General features: G+C 39.8%; 1 protein-coding gene across 1 annotated transcript in view; it reads left to right on the forward strand.

Annotated features, from left to right (window-relative positions):
* The first annotated feature begins 1,049 nt into the window (after positions 1-1,049).
* Positions 1,050-19,013, forward strand: part of GRM8 (glutamate metabotropic receptor 8) — an 827,801-nt gene continuing 809,837 nt past the window's right edge. The window contains exon 1 of the mRNA XM_063446806.1: positions 1,050-1,404. The gene's annotated coding sequence lies outside the window, so the exon portion shown is untranslated. The remainder of the gene's footprint in view (positions 1,405-19,013) is intronic.

The following is a 19,013-nucleotide window of genomic DNA, read 5'->3' on the forward strand; positions in this document are numbered from 1 at the left end:
AATGAGAGATAAAATGCAGTTGCAAAGACCTTCCTCAAGATGGAACTTTACACCAAGTAAAATATTCTTATTAAAGTACTTATGTTCTACAGGCTTGTGGAAAAGTGTTAAATTATGTGAGTCTAGAAATCAATACATAAGTTATTATAACTGTTTCATAATATTTATATAGACTGCATAGACCATAAAAAAGGGTGTCATTGATTGATGATATGTAAAATACCTTCACAGATAGAAATTAGCATGCAGGATCTGACCTACCTTTATAATGAAGAGCACCAGATGTCCAGGGGAGCAAAACACATCCTGTGTGTGTAATGCAGGCTTAGCTGAGGGAAACACAGAAACAATCACAGCATTGTACATAAAAATAATAAGAGGGCGAAAAATGGACAAAAGAACATTAGTGAACATTTATATTTATATTTATATATAGCAGTTATATTCAGTTAAATGTGTGTAAGTGTGTGTATGTATATGTAAATATATATAAGTTTGTGTGTGTGTGTGTGTGTATGTTAGTGTGTGAATAAACAGACAGACAGACAGACAGATATATGATGGATAGATAGATAGATAGATAAATAGATAGACAGACAGACAGATAGACAGACAGATAGATAGATAGATAGATAGACAGACAGATAGATAGATAGATAGATAGACAGATAAAATATATATTTTTATATTTTTTCTACTATTTTGAGTTACTATAAATCTGCAAGAACATAAAAAGATAAAAACAACACCTGAGAAAACCCATACATTTCGTTTTCCATTTCCAACCATCTCCACTAAACGTATTTTCCTCACTTTATCCTGGCAAGCTTATAGTACTGCATGTACTAATTAATTATTAACCGCTGAAAAAGCCCTCGGAGTGATAATTGCAAGGATTGTTCTACGTTTTTCTGAAATTCATATGGGCTTCAGAAAGATCCAAATAAGCAGGGAGGGTGATTAAAAAACAGCAAGAGAGAAAGAGAGACACACACACAGTGCATACATGCACACACACACACACAGGCACACACACACAGGCACACAGACACACACACAGGCACACACACTCACTCTGCACTGAGAGGGTGAAGCTACACATCATTTTTGGGATGAAGGCAGAGGAAGCTGTGGTCCTGATGCTGAGGCAGTGGATACAATTGTTGCCAGTTGTTGCCTGCTAACTTAAGGGGATGCTCGCTTTGCCCACGGCCAGGGCGACTTGCTGATAAGAGGTGGATTAGAAGCAGAGTTACAGAGACCAATAGCTGCCAGTGGGAGTATTTCATTCACATGGAGGAGACCCGGCGCTGAGCTGTCTCTGTCAGCAGCACGGGCAGAGCTACAAGTGCAGCTCCTGGGAGAGCACACTGTCAGTGCAATGCAGCCGCAGGACACTGCTCGGTAGGTACAGCACTGCCATTGTATGTATGTGGCCATTCACTGTGTCTGGGGGGAGACTGATACATTCTATGATGGACTGTTCATAGAAATGCTCTGCTGCTGCATGCTAACCTACCTGACAGTTAGTAGCTCTGTGTTTGGGATGTTGGGAGCTGTAAATGGCCAGTGATGCTCTATACTACAGGCTGAGGAGGGGGGTGGGGGGTACCTTGGACAGTTCTTGTAAGAATAACAGTAAAAGTAAAATACTCGAGGAGAAGGCTGCTTTGGGGAAGAAGAGATACAGCGTGTCTGTTAGGGAAGCTGGGATTTGGGTGTGATGGGGGGGATGATAAAAAAATACCATAAATCATGTGAGCTACAGGTCTGGCTAAATGCACTTATTCAAAATAATAAGAAATAACTAAATAAGAGGTAATATACAGATCATTGTTCCAGGGGGTACCAGTCTGTGATAAACATGGTGCAGATCTCTTGCACCAATGCACCCCTCCTTTAATTGCTGGGTGTAAAGAAGTTGAAACTTATTGCAATGTTGTGACATGTCACAGGAGTCCTCAAGCAGTGGGTGTATGGGGGGGGGGGGGGGGGGGGGAGGGTACTCAATGTATCATGATAATAGTGTTTAGATTGCTGCTTCATTGCTTGGATGCAGCTCACTTTCCAATAGATATTTTACTTATAATATGCTTCCACATTGAATCCAAGAAATAATGGGGAATAAATAGAAATTACTAAATAAAAATGATATATATATATATATATGAAATACATTTTAAAAACAACATTGCAGGCTTTAGAATTGATATGTTTATTTTTATCTTTCATCCTTTGCTGTTTTCATATCACTTTTAATTCACACACAAATTAAATGCATTTTGCCATCAGAGTTTAAAAAAATATATTTTTGTCATTTACACTTGCAGTGACGCCTCCTGAGGCCACATAGCACTTTCTTATCATCCAATTCATAGTGTAAATCCCACAATGTCGTCTCACTCAACGATGATCTCAGTAAATTGCAAATATTCTCAAACTTTACACTGCCTGAGACTTCACAGCTGAGATGTTAATTTGTCTGCAGAGCTGGGGAGAAAGGAAAAAAAAAAAGGCAAATAGCTCTCAATTCTCTCTCTTTCTCTCTCTCTCTCGCCATGTGTAAACCATGAGTCATATCAGGTTTTATAAGAATTAAGTGGCTCCCAAAAAGAGAAGTAGTCAAAATGATTGCAAGAATACGGGCAGCCCTGTTAGCGACATCGAACCAAAATCCATCTGCTCAGCAGAGTCCTGTGAATGCCCCAGGGGCTTGTTCAGCTGGTGAAAATATAATAGAATCACACAAGACACTGAATGTCTGACACATAGCATTTTGTGCAAATTAAACTTTTTTTTTTCTGTGTGTTTGTGTGTGTCTCTTCACCATAGATAACTTACTGGGTGGAGAGAACTGTTATTGCTCAAATGGTCCAATCTAACCCTAATCCCCAGTCCTGAGGTGTAGGGTTTATTGTTCATCAGGTAGTGATTTTTTTTTTTGGGTGGAAGGTAACCCCTCTGAGATTTGAAAGGCTTACAATGTAGCTGTTCTCGTAGAATTCTATTCAAAGCACACAACATGATTATTTTTTTCCAGTTAATAGATACTTCACAATGGCAAGTAATCAAGATTGATTACCAGTGAAAGATGGGCGCCATGATACTCATCTTTCCAGTTCGGGTGACCTTTAGATTGGGGCATATTGGCAGAATTTCATGGTCTGCTTGGAGTGATAGCAGCATTAAACCAACACAATGATCTCTACAATATGAACTCCACCATATTATAGGATTTGCTGTTCAATATGTAGTGGGAGATTTTTTTTTGCATGTGATGAGGAATGGGATGTCTAAGCATTGAACTTCCCATCATGGACTCAGAGATGCTGACATCCTTGTCTCTTTGTTGGTTGCATGATAACAATATAACAAGAATCACGTTACTCTACAAACGAGAGGTTGCTGTAGCAATGAAGCCAATTAGCAAAAATAAAGTACATAATATCCAATTTTTTCACTTTTGTTTAATTATACTCTTGAAATTTTAATGAAAAAGTTAAATATTCTGTCTAATGTAAGTATTCTGGATCCTGGTTAAATGACCACCACCCATTTTTTTCTAGTTATGAACACCTATACATCAACAATTCAGTAGCATTTTATGTTTTCTAGATTGACTGATATTGGCACGTTACAAGCAAACTAAAGTAATTATACTAATAATAAATGTGATCTGGCTTAAACAAGTGTCGACAGGACTTATCACTACCACATACCAATAACTGAATAATTCACTTTGCTGAAAGCCAGTATTTCCTAATTTAGATTTTAATTGGCCTTTGCAAGCCTCTAGTGATTCGTATGGATAGATAAATCCATATCACAAAGATGAGTAAGAAAATTTGATTTAATGAAGAACCTTCTGTCTTCACTGACAATGCATATCATCCAATTGTAAGATAGCTTGATCCATGAAGATTTTGTTTGAGGGGGCGGGAAGGGGGTGGGGGGGGGTGGGGGTGGGGGGGGGGGTCGGAGTTTAAACATAGGTAGCTGTATTTTCTAGTTTGTAATTTCAGACTACTTAGAATACATGTGTTACTCTATACAGGGATAGGCAACCTTCGGCACTCCAGATGTTGTGGACTTCATCCCCCATAATGCTCTTACACCCATAATGCTGGCAAGGCATCATGGGAGGTGTAGTCCAAAACATCTACAGTGCCGAAGGTTGCCTATGCCCGCTCTATAAGCTGTATAGTAGAAACCTCTGACATCAAAAGATTCTTTAATTCTTTTTTTTGTTTGTTTGATCATAGTATTGATAATCCCATCTAGGCATTTCATTTCTGCATGCAGTTGCAGGAGTAGCCTAATCTATATTTGTAAGGGTAAGTACACTGATATTAATTATCCGAGAGCCAGAAGGTTGAGCAAGTCATTCCACACGTCTGGTACTGAACTTGCTATTAGCATTGTCTCATTTTTGCAGTTTGCCAGCTCTCTCTGTAACCATATGTTGGCATCATATCTCTCTCTTGTTTTATTAACATTGTTTTTACATTTGGCACTGCCAAAATATTTTGTGTTCTTTTATGTGAATATATTACATATATTTGCGTAGATTGTCTGGAAAAGGGTAATGCAAATACTTATATTGGTATTCAATGTAAAATTGGTGACAGATTGCAGAAGGAAATTGTCCCAAGTCAGAGTGAAATTAGCCAAGTTCTGCATATGACATAACAGACTAAAACAGTGATCCGGAGGGTCACTGACCTCTTCACGTCTGCTTACATTTTACTCACATGATACTTTATTGGAGATGTTTGTAGCAGGCTTCTGTTTATTTTTGTAGTCTGGCTTTATTTTGCCATTCTACTTAAGGACAGAGCTTCGGAAGCTTGTCTTTCACTTAATGACAACGGCATTTTTGCATTTTTTGCTGTTTGCGTTCAACTGCAATTTGCATTTTACTAATTTATTGCACTGACGTATATTATATACCGTTTTTTAAAGGACAGAAAGGGCTTTAATTTGATGTAACATATATATACATAAATGCTTATTTATTATAAAAAAGAAAAATGCAACAAAAATGAAAAATGTTGAGGTTTTTTTACAGTTTTTGCAATAATAATGTGTGCACAATTAGTGCAGGTTAAGGACAGTAATTAAAAAAATAAATTCATTTAGTTGTTCTGATTTACAGAATATATAATGTGTCTGGGATTTTAAGTTTTTTTTCGTAGTTACAGGTCACAAAGCACAAGGAGTAAAATAAACTTTTAATGTGGAGCGATTTTAGAATTTGGTATGTTTGTCTTGTAAGCTTAATAGCCATAAAAGAAAACAAAATTGCCACACAAAAGTATATATTTATATAAAGTAGACACCACAGGCTATTTACCTAAGGTTGGTTTGACACTTTCTACGTAGCCATTTTACCGCCAACCTCTGCTAAATATTGGAGTAAAATTGTGTTTTTTGGGGGGTTTTCACACACAAACTTATAACAAAGAACTTCTCATGTGTATTTTGTAAAGTTGGTGCTATTCCTCTACAAAGTTTTATTATGTGTTCAGTTACTTCTGCTGAGTACAAAGGTACCCCCATTGTATGTCTTTGGCAATATTTCGTGAAGCTACAGTGCCATATAGGAGACCTGTCCTTTTCAGTATTCACAGTCGAATTTTGAGAGACGGATTTAATGAGCCTATGCTTCCATTTGGGGTATTATAACAGTTTGACTGTTCAAAAAAACCCCACAAAGGCCTACCATTTGTAAAAGTAGACACCCCAGGGTATCTCATAAGGTGCATATTGTGCCTTAGCATGCCCCCATTTTTCCACCAATATATGCCAAAGTATGTGGTAAAAAATCATTTTGGGCATTTTTTTACATACGGATTGCATTTGTGCTGGGCATTTTGTATATTTCATATGTGCCACTAAGTTCAAAACCCCAAAATTATGCTCAGCTAAGTCTTCTGAGTAAAAAGACATCCCCAATGAATGTCTTTGGCACTATTTTGTGAAGCTACAGTGCCATATAGGAGACCAAGCCATATCAGTTTTTACAGAACTTTGAATTTTGACGCTGAGCCTATGTGCAATTTCCAAGCATCTTCGCAGGTTTTAAATTCAAACTACCCCCCAAAGGCCTACCATTTCTTAAAGTAGACACCCCAGGGTATTTCAAAAGGCATATTTTGAACCTTAGCAAGGGATCATTTTTCCGCTAGCTTGTACCAGGTGTAGTGGTAATAAGCGTTTTTTCTGCCTTTTTGACACACAAAGTGAGTTTGCACAGTATATTTTGCAAACCGTATGTGTGCTACGACTGTATAATACTTCATATGTTGCTCAGCTATGTCAGCTGAGTACGAAAATACCCCCGTATGTACCTTTGCCAGGTATATGTGGACATCGGAGGGGCACATTTGGGACATAGCCATTCCAGTTTTTGTTCAAACTTTAAATGTTTACGCTGTGCCCATGTCCCATTTTAGAGTATTTTACCAGGCTATATAATTCAAACTACCCCACAAAGGCATACCATTTATTAAAGAAGACATCCCAGGGTATTTCAAAAGGCATATTTTGAACCTTAGCGTGGGATCATTTTTCCGCTAGCTTGTACCAAGTGTAGTGGTAATAAGCGTTTTTTCTGCCTTTTTGACACACAAAGTGAGTTTGCACAGTATATTTTGCAAACCTTATGTGTACTACCACTGTATAATACTTCATATGTTGCTCAGCTATGTGGTCTGAGTACAAAAATACCCCCGTATGTACCTTTGCCAGGTATATGTGGACATCGGAGGGGCACATTTGGGACACAGCCATTCAGTTTTTTTCTAACTTTGAAGTTTTACGCCGTGTCCATGTTCTAATATGGAGTAGTTTAGATGGTCGGTTATTGAAACTTCCGCACAAACACATACTATTTATTAAAGAATACACCCTGGGGTAATTCAAAGGCATATTTTGAACCTTGGCGTGGGATCATTTTTTCTCTAGTTTGTTCCAGGTGTAGTGGTAATGAGCGTTTTTAAATGTATTTTTTTTACTTTTTTTTTACTTTTTTAACTTTTTAAACTATTTTTTAAACTTTTGTTTTGCTTATTAATTTAAAGTTTCCTAAACTTTCTTAAAACTTTTTTTTACAGATTTTGCATTTTTCTAAGCTTTTTCTTTACCGTTAACCCCTAACTAGCAGTAAGCAGCACTAACAGTAAATTCCCCATAACTCCCACCCACCCTAGCTAGCAAAATATTTAATTAAACAATATTTAAATTAGTTAATTAAATAAATTTAACCCCTGAGGGTTAAAAAATAAATAAAAGTTAATCGTCAGGGGTTAAAAAAAATTAGATCACAGTACTGTGATCTGTATTTTGATCACTGTAGGCAGTGATCGACTGGCAGGGAAGGGGTTAATTTTTATTTGGACTGGGTAAAGGGGGGGGTTATTTTTATTTAAACGTTATTAAAACTTTTTTTAACTTAATTTTTTAACTTTTTAAAGCTTATTTTAAAAAAATTTTAACGTTAACCCCTAGTTAGCTTAACACTAAATCCCCCAATTCCCCACTAACTTCTACCCTCCCCAGCTAGCTAAATTTATAATTGTAAAATATTTTAATTAATTAATAAAATACATTTAACCCCTGAGGGTTAAAAAAAAAAATTAACCCTCAGGGGTTAAAACAAAAAGTCAGATCATAGTAAAATGAAATCCTTGCCAATTGATCACTGTAGTCAGTGATCAATTGGCAGGGAAGGGGTTAATTTTTTTTATTAAACTGGGTAAAGGGGGGTGGGATTTTAATGTAACTTTTTTTTTTACAGGGGGCAGGATCAGCACTGATCCGTCTCCCTGCACTTCCCAGTGAACCTGGATGTGCAGGGAGGCGGAAGGTGAGTATACTGAGCACATGTGCCCGCTCTGACATCCTGTCAGAGCGGGCACATGAGCTGGGACAGCCGGATCCGGTGCTCCCGGTCTGCCTCTACCCCGCGATCGCCGCAATTGCGGCGATCTGGGGTTAATTTAAACGGGTGACGGACGAGGTCCGTCACTCGTCGTTAAGGGTTTCCCCTGAGTGACGGACCGTCCGTCACTCGACGGATCGTCCGTCACTCGTCATTAAGGGGTTAAATGTTTGAAATCTAGAACCATTGGCATAACAGCCGTGGACGAAATGTGGCAATAGAGAGTGGCATACACTTCCAAGATATCCCTTGGGCAGACTAGATATTCCAAATGGTTCTTATCTGCAGTCAAATTTTAGGTTTCTATATTTCTCTCAACCAATGTTTCAGAGATAAAAGGAGGCGGATGTTTTGATATAATGTTTTCGTTCTCACTGTGTGAGGATAAATGAAAGATACTTGAAAACGAGAGAAATCTCAATGTATCTTTCCTGGTAAAATATCTTATAAATAAATAAATATGTAGACCCTTCCATCAAAGGAAAAAGTTAAATGGACATAAAGGAGATATTAATGAGTAGAGCTCCCATAAAAAAGATCAGTACATATCAGCGCATACCGGAGGTTACTAGACCCTTTCTTTTGCCTTAACTTGTAGTGGATGAAGACTAACCTACCATCACAGGGTTGTATCCTTAAAGGAGCACAATAGGGTCAGGAACTCAAACATGTATTCTTAACCCTATAAGGTTAAAACCACCATCTAGCCCCTCTGGACTCCTCATGCCTCCCTAAATATAGTAAAATCTTACTTGTATTCAAATCTGAAGCTGCTTACATGTCCCTGTTTCCTTTAGACCTGCCCCACTGCCTGCTGACATCATCAGAAGTGGTAGCCTGATCCAATCACAATGCATACCCATAGGATTGGCTGAGACTGACAAAGAGGCAGATCAGGGGCAGAGCCAGCATGATTCAAACACAGCCCTGGCCAATCAGCATCTCCTCATAGAGATGAATTGAATCAATGAATCTCTATGAGGAAAGTTCAGTGTCTGTATGCAGAGGGTGGAGATACTGAATGTTTGGATGCATTTTAGGCAGCCATGACCCAGGAAGGATCTCTAACAGCCATCTGAGGAGTGGCCAGTAGAGTTATCACTAGGCTGTAATGTAAACACTGCATTTTCTCTGAAAAGACAGTGTTTACAGCAAAAAGCCTGAAGGTAATGATTCTACTCACCAGAACAAATTCAATAAGCTGTAGATATTCTGGTGACTATAGTGTCCCTTTAATTATCTGAAACAGGTGTTATTATCCTACAGAAAAAGGAAAACTCTTTTTTTGTATTAATATTAAAATAAAAAAAAATAAGTGTAAGTCCATTATTTTAAATTCAATATATATTAGTGCTTTGCTTGACTTACCTTTGAACTGTGAGAGCAGCCATGTTCAGTCCTCATCGGCTATGATGACGCACAATTTAAATTTCTGAAATAGTCCCTTAGTGCATTTTTAAGATGCCCGTGGATTTGTGAACTAATAGTAGTTCTTGGTTATCAGTGTATTCTTTGAACTGATGAGCTGTGGTTCCAAAGAGGACTTAAAGATGGCCGCCCATAGAGCAAGTCTTTGAGATGGATTGAAAAGTGGTATTCACTTATTTGTATGCATTCAAAAATAACAGATAATGATGATAGCGTTCCTTATTATTGGAAGGGAGGATCTCTGAACAATCACAGATAATTAGCTTTTTTCCTAAAAATTTTTACAGATTTCAGCGTAGGTGGTCCTCCTCACATGGAGCATGCAATGTATGGTTGTATATTAATACCCGCAGGTGGGGCACAAAAAAAATGACAGATCCCTATTACGCTAGATGTTCTTTATTAACAGGTTAAAATACAATTAATTTCATGTTTTATTAGGAAGCACACTTGTATATATACATAAACAAAAAAAACCACAGCTACATAAAACAACGACAGGCTAACAGGACTTAAAATCACCGAAAAAAAATATTATTTGGTGTTATGCTGTATTCCATGTGTGGAATCTCTCTTTTAAAGAAGTAACTTGTGTTTGAAATCTCTACCTAGAGAGTAATTACTTAAAGACAGTAGAACTTTTGACTTTGCCATTAAGTAATGATGGTGTGGTCCCTTTAAAAAAATAAAAAAATAAAAATAAAAAAACAATCCTTGCAGGTTACAGTACCCGACAATCACAAGAAACTGTATAAATTAGCAAAATAGTTTAAATATATGTTATGTAACTGGAAAGTAGAGAATATATATATATATATATATATATATATATATATATATATATATATATATATATATATATACTCCGAGAACACCTTGAAATTAAAAAAGTCTTAAGGGACAAGACGATCCTTCTCCTCAACATTTGAGAAGATGAGGTAAGTTATGAGTTATAACTTACAACAATGTGTACTTTTTTTATAGGTCGTCTAACACAGGATCATTCTACTATTATAATTTATGAAGTGCCAACAAATTATGTAGAACAGGTGGACTAACAGACATGTATTTGTAACAAGACAAGTTGGACGCACAGGAACAGAGGGTTTTGAGGGCCCTGTTCCATTAACTTACATGCTAGAGGGAGTGGTTAAAGTGACACAAAAGGTAAGTATAATTGTACTTTCTTAGTGAGTTTCTTAGAGAAACAGTGTGTTAAAATTGATATTACCACAAGTCTAAACAGAGTAAATAGATGAGAGGGTTTGCCACAGGCTTCGAACTCAGTAATAACTAATGGAATGCTACGTTTATGTTACTGTCTAACTACACCATAATCCAGTCTGGCAGCCTGGTCAACCCAGATACTGCGGTCTTGTGGCAAATATCTCCGTGGGCCTCTCTAGGCCTGGAGAAGAATGAGAGCACAGACCACACCGTTCCAGGCTAGCAGAGACCCTGCACAATCCTTGCTGCTGATCCACCCATGCAGAACGGTGCCAACAAATATTCGAACACACTTCCTGCTATTTTCAGAATAATAGTTTAAGACTGCAGCCCACATCCAGTCTAGTCCTCCCATGCTGTTGGACTGGGAAGATAATTACAAATACAAAAAGAGAAGTCCTGCGCTTAAGCAGCAAGGACTACAACACACATCAGCCCCAATATATAGTAAAAACCAAAGAAAAGAAAATGTTACTTGCGCTTTTTCCTTAATCCCTATGTATATTTAGACAAATGGAGGTCATTTAGTTGCTCCAATGGCCATTGGAGGGATGCCCGCCTGCCAACGTCAAGGCAGACCCCCCTAAGCGGGTCCTAACACTGACCCTTCAGGCTGCTTCCTTGAGCTTCTGGCAAAGATATCTCTAATGAGACAGAAAGGGGTATTTTTTATATACACCCCTTTACTTATTAACCCTTAATAGGGAACACATGGGATGGGTAGCAGCATTGTAACCAGGCTGTGTGATACAAAGTAAATACAAATACAAAAAGAGAAGTCCTGCGCTTAAGCAGCAAGGACTACAACACACATCAGCCCCAATATATAGTAAAAACCAAAGAAAAGAAAATGTTACTTGCGCTTTTTCCTTAATCCCTATGTATATTTAGACAAATGGAGGTCATTTAGTTGCTCCAATGGCCATTGGAGGGATGCCCGCCTGCCAACGTCAAGGCAGACCCCCCTAAGCGGGTCCTAACACTGACCCTTCAGCCTGCTTCCTTGAGCTTCTGGCAAAGATATCTCTAATGAGACAGAAAGGGGTATTTTTTATATACACCCCTTTACTTATTAACCCTTAATAGGGAACACATGGGATGGGTAGCAGCATTGTAACCAGGCTGTGTGATACAAAGTAAATACAAATACAAAAAGAGAAGTCCTGCGCTTAAGCAGCAAGGACTACAACACACATCAGCCCCAATATATAGTAAAAACCAAAGAAAAGAAAATGTTACTTGCGCTTTTTCCTTAATCCCTATGTATATTTAGACAAATGGAGGTCATTTAGTTGCTCCAATGGCCATTGGAGGGATGCCCGCCTGCCAACGTCAAGGCAGACCCCCCTAAGCGGGTCCTAACACTGACCCTTCAGCCTGCTTCCTTGAGCTTCTGGCAAAGATATCTCTAATGAGACAGAAAGGGGTATTTTTTATATACACCCCTTTACTTATTAACCCTTAATAGGGAACACATGGGATGGGTAGCAGCATTGTAACCAGGCTGTGTGATACAAAGTAAATACAAATACAAAAAGAGAAGTCCTGCGCTTAAGCAGCAAGGACTACAACACACATCAGCCCCAATATATAGTAAAAACCAAAGAAAAGAAAATGTTACTTGCGCTTTTTCCTTAATCCCTATGTATATTTAGACAAATGGAGGTCATTTAGTTGCTCCAATGGCCATTGGAGGGATGCCCGCCTGCCAACGTCAAGGCAGACCCCCCTAAGCGGGTCCTAACACTGACCCTTCAGCCTGCTTCCTTGAGCTTCTGGCAAAGATATCTCTAATGAGACAGAAAGGGGTATTTTTTATATACACCCCTTTACTTATTAACCCTTAATAGGGAACACATGGGATGGGTAGCAGCATTGTAACCAGGCTGTGTGATACAAAGTAAATACAAATACAAAAAGAGAAGTCCTGCGCTTAAGCAGCAAGGACTACAACACACATCAGCCCCAATATATAGTAAAAACCAAAGAAAAGAAAATGTTACTTGCGCTTTTTCCTTAATCCCTATGTATATTTAGACAAATGGAGGTCATTTAGTTGCTCCAATGGCCATTGGAGGGATGCCCGCCTGCCAACGTCAAGGCAGACCCCCCTAAGCGGGTCCTAACACTGACCCTTCAGCCTGCTTCCTGGGGAGATAATTGCCCTCTGCCCCCCAGGTCAGGCCTTCCATGGCTTTACCAATAAACAAGTTCAGGGGTTGAAGTCTTTCATATTTTATTTGAATGTTTCCTCTCATTCTCATTATACATTTAATTATTAACAAGTAAATTATTTAATAACAACATTGGTATTTCATTTGCATAAAGCATATTAAATTATAAAATTACACGGCCCATTTAATCATTAGTGCACTTTAGGTAGAATTTTCATAAATATAATCAGTTCAGTATCTGATAGGTGATGTTTCTGAAAAGTAAAATGACAAACATAAACTGAATAATTAGCACATTGAATAAAACATGCATAGTTTGCAAGTAATGTTCAGTCATTTACAGTATTTAACGGGACACTATAGTCAGCAGAACAACTTTATCTTAATGAAGCAGTTTTGGTGTATAGATAATGCCCCTGCAATCTCACTGCTCAATTCCCTGCTATTTAGGAGTTAAATCACTTTGTTTATGCAATCCTAGTCACACCTTCCTGCATGTGACTTGCACAGCCTTCCTAAACACTTCCTGTAAAGAGTCATCTAATGTTCACACTTCCTTTATTTTAAATTCTGTTTAACTTAGAATTTCCCATCTCCTGCTCTGTTAATAGCTTGCTAGACCCAGCAGGAGCCTCTTGTATGTAATTAAAGTTCAATTTACAAAGCAGGAGATAAAAACCTGTAAAGTTAGTTGCATCAGATTGAAAATGAAACCATTTTGTTTTCATGCCAGCTTTGTCAATCACAGCCAGGGGTGGTGTGGCTAGGGCTGCATAAACAGAAACAAAAGTGATTTAACTCCTAAATGGCAGAGAATTGAGCAGTAAAACTACAGAGGCATGATCTATACACCCAAATGGCTTCATTAAGCTAAAGTTGTTTTGGTGACTATAGTGTCCCTTTAATAAATTTACCGTTTTTTATTTTAGCTACAAGTCATATGGTAGTCCCAATCAGCTCTGCAAGGTTAGACTTTCATGAAACTTTTTGCACATATTTTTGTTGCTGTCCTTGCACTAAAAAAAAAATCTTTGAACTTTAAATGTTTATATATTAACATGTTCAGTATTACGCATTATAGTTGAGCTGATTCTAAGCCCCTGTTGTAAGTATGGCATTGTATTTGATTATGGTGGTGGAAATAAATAAAAAAAAATAAAAAACCCTTCTCCGTACACCTGTTCCCTCTCCCTCCCACCCCCCAATCCCCGGTTGCTGAAGGGGTGAAAACCCCTTCAGTAACTTACCTGAGGCAGCGACGATGTCCCACGTCGCTGCTTCTCCCTCCGCGTCGCTCCTCCTTCCGACTGCATTGGCCGGTGGGCAAGACTGATCCCGCCCACCGGCCGGGGAGACCTAATGCGCATACGCGGCAATGCCGCGCATGCGCATTAGCGCTCCCACTAGGAGAGCATTGAAAATGCATTTCAATGCATTCCTATGGGGAAATGAGCGACGCTGGAGGTCCTCACACAGCGTGTTTCCTGTGCTAGGAACCAGGAAGTGCCCTCTAGTGGCTGTCTAGTAGACAGCCACTAGAGGTGGAGTTAACCCTGCAAGGTAATTATTGCAGTTTATGAAAAACTGCAATAATTACAGTTGCAGGGTTAAGAGTAGTGGGAGTTGGCACCCAGACCACTCCAATGGGCAGAAGTGGTCTGGGTGCCTGGAGTGTTACTTTAAATATGAAAATATTCTTACCTTATGCAAGATGATAAAGTTGCTGCTGAGCAGTAGTATTTTTTTTTTTTAGATGTTATGTCTTCTTCTAACATTGAATATCAGTTGGGAGGTAGCTTTATAGACAAACAAACAGAATAGACAAAAGTGAACTCAAAGTGAATTTCGAATTGAAGGTCAAAATAGCTGACCTGTAAAATTTATTATAGTCCACTTTGCTTGCAGTTCAGCTTCTCTGGCCTTAAATTTGAAATTCACTTTGAATTCTCACATTAGTGAATTACCCTGACTCTTTTTTTTTTATTTACATTTTTTTTTCAAACTCAGTGTGCACCTTCAGGATTTAAAATGGTCTGCTTCTGGAGAATGTGCTTCTTCTTTTATCGTGCACTCGCAATATCCTTCCAATGCGTTCCTATGGGACGCATTTTATTGGCAGAGATTATCAAAGTTCATGATCTCAGCCAAGGAGGCGGAGCAGGGCGGAGCCAGCCACAAACAGTGTGTTTATTATAAAGGTATGTTTATTATCGTTCTAAGCGTAAGAGAGAGGGACAGGCCAAGTAATCTATGCTTTAAAAACTTTAAAAACTTATGAGTTTATGAGTTATAAATGTTACAATGTATGCTTCTCATATAGCTAGTCCTACACAGTATCTCTCTAAGTATAATTGTAACAATTTATCCTAAGGTAATTATCCAGGTAATTATTGCTAGAGGTCCAGGAATTTATTGCTAGGGATCCAGGTAATTATTACTGGGGATCCAGGACATTTTTGCTAGGGGTCCAGCTAATTATCGCTACAGGTCCAGGTAAATATTACTAGGGATCCAGGAAATTATTACTGGAGACCCAGGTAATTATTGCCAGGGATCCAGCTAATTATCGCTAGGGGTCCAGGTAATAATTACTAGGGGTACAGGCAGGGCCGTCTTTAATTTTGATTGGACCCTGGGCAAGCATTTACTTGGGCCCCCCTGACTACATATAGATACGCACAAATACACTACCTGACACACACACGCAGATACACACTGACCACATATAGATACACACAAGAACATACAGATACACACAGACTACATATAGATACACTGACACACACATAGACACACACAGATACAAACACTGGCATACATGCAGATACAAAGGTACACACACTGACTTCATATAGATACACCGACACACACACTGACACACATACAGACACAGATACACAACCTGACACACATGCAGATACAAACACTGACACATACATATACACACAAACACAAATGGACAACATACAGATACAGAGACACATTCTGACAGACGTACTGACACAGACAGCCATATTGAAACACACATACACAAAGACATACTGAACCACACAGACACTGACGGACTCACACACACAGACATACAGATACACTGACAGATATACTGGCACATATACACACAGACAGATGGACATACTGAAATACACAGACATACAAAGCCACACGGACACTGACAGACTCACACATAGACATACAGACATTCTGGCACACATACACACAGACAGACAGACATACTGAAACACACATACAGACATACTGACACACTGACAGACTCACACACATACTGACACACGCACACACACACACATACTGACACACGGACAGACTCACACACACACACACACACAGACATACTGACACACTGACAGACATACACACATACTGAACCACACGGACACTGACAGACTCACACATAGACATACAGACATTCTGGCACACACACAGACAGACAGACAGACATACTAAAACACACATACAGACATACTGACACACTGACAGACTCACACACACACACACACACACATACTGATACACGGACAGACTCACACACACACACAGACATACTGACACACTGACAGACATACACACATACTGAACCACACGGACACTGACAGACTCACACACACACAGACATACAGATACACTGACAGACATACTGGCGCACTAACACATACACACATACATATATACTGACACACACACGCAAAATTTGATAACCACCCTCCAGTTTCTTACCTTTTCCTGGAGGGTGGCTTCCCTGGGGTCCAGTGGGCTGGCTGGGCTGGATGGGGTGGCTGGGAGTTAAGCTCTCCCGGCCTGGCCCCCTCCGGAACAGCTTCTTCCTCCCGCGTGGCTCCTGTTTCTGTGGGAGGAAGTGACGTGCGGCTAAGTGCATGGGCCACCAGATGAGCCCCCATAGTTTGTGGGCAGAGGGCAAATGGAGCAGCTGTCTTTGGGCCACCAGCAGGGAGAGGGCCCAGGGCAGCTGCCCCGTTTGCCCCGCGTTAAAGACGGCCCTGGGTACAGGTAATTATCTCTAGGGGTACAGGTAATTCTTACTAGGCGCCAAGCTAACTATCGCTAGAGGTCCAGCTAATTATCGCTACAGGTCCAGGTAATTATTGCTAGGGATCCAGCTAATTATCGCTAGCGGTCCAGATAATTATCACGAGGGGTCCAGATAATTATCGCTAGAGGTCCAGATAATTATTGCTAGGGATCCAGGTGTTTATTACTTGGGGCCCAGATAATTGTTGTTAGGGACCCAGCTAATAATCGCTAGGGGTCCAAGTAATTATTACTAGGGATCCAGGTAATTATCTCATGGGATACTGGTAATTATTAATAGGGGCTCAGCTAATTATTGCTAGAGGTCCAGCAAATTATCGCTACAGGTCCAGGTAAATATTACTAGGGATCCAGGTAATTATTTCTAGGGATCCAGCTAATTATCGCTACAGGTCCAGGTAATTATTGCTAGGGATCCAGCTAATTATCGCTAGCGGTCCAGATAAATATCACGAGGGGTCCAGATAATTATCGCTAGAGATCCAGATAATTATTGCTAGGGATCCAGATAATTATTGCTAGGGATCCAGGTGTTTATTACTTGGGGCCCAGTTAATTGTTGTTAGGGACCCAGCTAATTATCGCTAGGGATCCAGGTAATTATCTCCTGGGATACTGGTAATTATTAGTAGGGGCCCAGCTAATTATTGCTAGAGGTCCGCCAAATTACCGCTACAGGTCCAGGTAAATATTACTAGGGATCCAGCTAATTATCACTAGGTGTCCAGGTAATTATTACTAGGAATCCAGGTAATTATCTCTAGGGATAGAGATGATTATTACTAGGGCCCCAGCTAATTATCGCTAGAGGTCCAGCTAATTATCAATACAGGTCCAGGTAGTTATATCTAGGGGTCCAGCTAATTATCGCTAGAGGTCCAGGTAGTTATATCTAGAGGTCCAGATAATTATCACGAGTGGTCAAGGTAATTATCGCTAGAGGTCCAGGTAATTATTGCTAGGGATCCAGGTAATTATTGCTAGGGGTCCAGTTAATTATTGCTAGGGATCCAGCTAATTATCGATAGGGGTCCAGCTAATTATTGCTGGGGGTCCAGGTAATTATCGCTAGGGGTCCAGGTAATTATTGCTAGGGGTCCAGTTAATTATTGCTAGGGATCCAGGTAATTATCGCTAGGGGTCCAGGTAATTATTGCTAGGGGTCCAGGTAATTATCGCTAGGGGTCCAGGTAATTTTTGCTAGGGGACCTGGTAATTATTGCTAGAGATTCAGGTAATTATCGCTAGGGGTCCAGGTAATTATCACTATGGTTCCAGGTAATTATCGCTAGGGGTCCAGGTAATTATTGCTAGGGGTCCAGGTAATTATCGCTAGGGGTCCAGGTAATTTTTGCTAGGGGACCTGGTAATTATTGCTAGAGATTCAGGTAATTATCGCTAGGGGTCCAGGTAATTATCACTATGGTTCCAGGTAATTATCGCTAGGGGGCCAGGTAATTATTGCTAGGGATCCATCAAAATATCCCTAGGGGTCCAGCTAATTATCGCTAGGGGACCAGGTAATTATCTCTAGGGGTCCAGTTAATTATTGCTAGGGGTCCAGGTAATTATCGCTAGGGGGGCAGGTAATTATTGCTAGGGATCCATCAAAATATCACTAGGGGTCCAGCTAATTATCGCTAGGGGACCAGGTAATTATCTCTAGGGGTCCAGTTAATTATTGCTAGGGGACCAGGTAATTATCGCTAGGGGTCCAGTTAATTATTGCTAGGGGTCCAGGTAATTATCGCTAGGGATCCAGCAAAATATCGCTAGGGGTCCAGGTAATTATCGCTAGGGGACCAGGTAATTATCGCTAGGGGTCCAGTTAATTATCGCTAGGGGTCCAGGTAATTATCGCTAGGGGTCCAGGTAATTATCGCTAGAGGTCCAGGTAATTATTGCTAGGGATCCAGGTAATTATTGCTAGGGGTCCAGTTAATTATTGCTAGGGATCCAGCTAATTATCGATAGGGGTCCAGCTAATTTTTGCTGGGGGTCCAGGTAATTATCGCTAGGGGTCCAGGTAATTATTGCTAGGGGTCCAGGTAATTATTGCTAGGGATCCAGCTAATTATCGATAGGGGTCCAGCTAATTATTGCTGGGGGTCCAGGTAATTATCGCTAGGGGTCCAGGTAATTATTGCTAGGGGTCCAGGTAATTATCGCTAGGG

This window comes from Pelobates fuscus, chromosome 3 (assembly GCF_036172605.1).
Source record: "Pelobates fuscus isolate aPelFus1 chromosome 3, aPelFus1.pri, whole genome shotgun sequence".
Taxonomy (NCBI): Eukaryota; Metazoa; Chordata; class Amphibia; order Anura; family Pelobatidae; genus Pelobates; species Pelobates fuscus.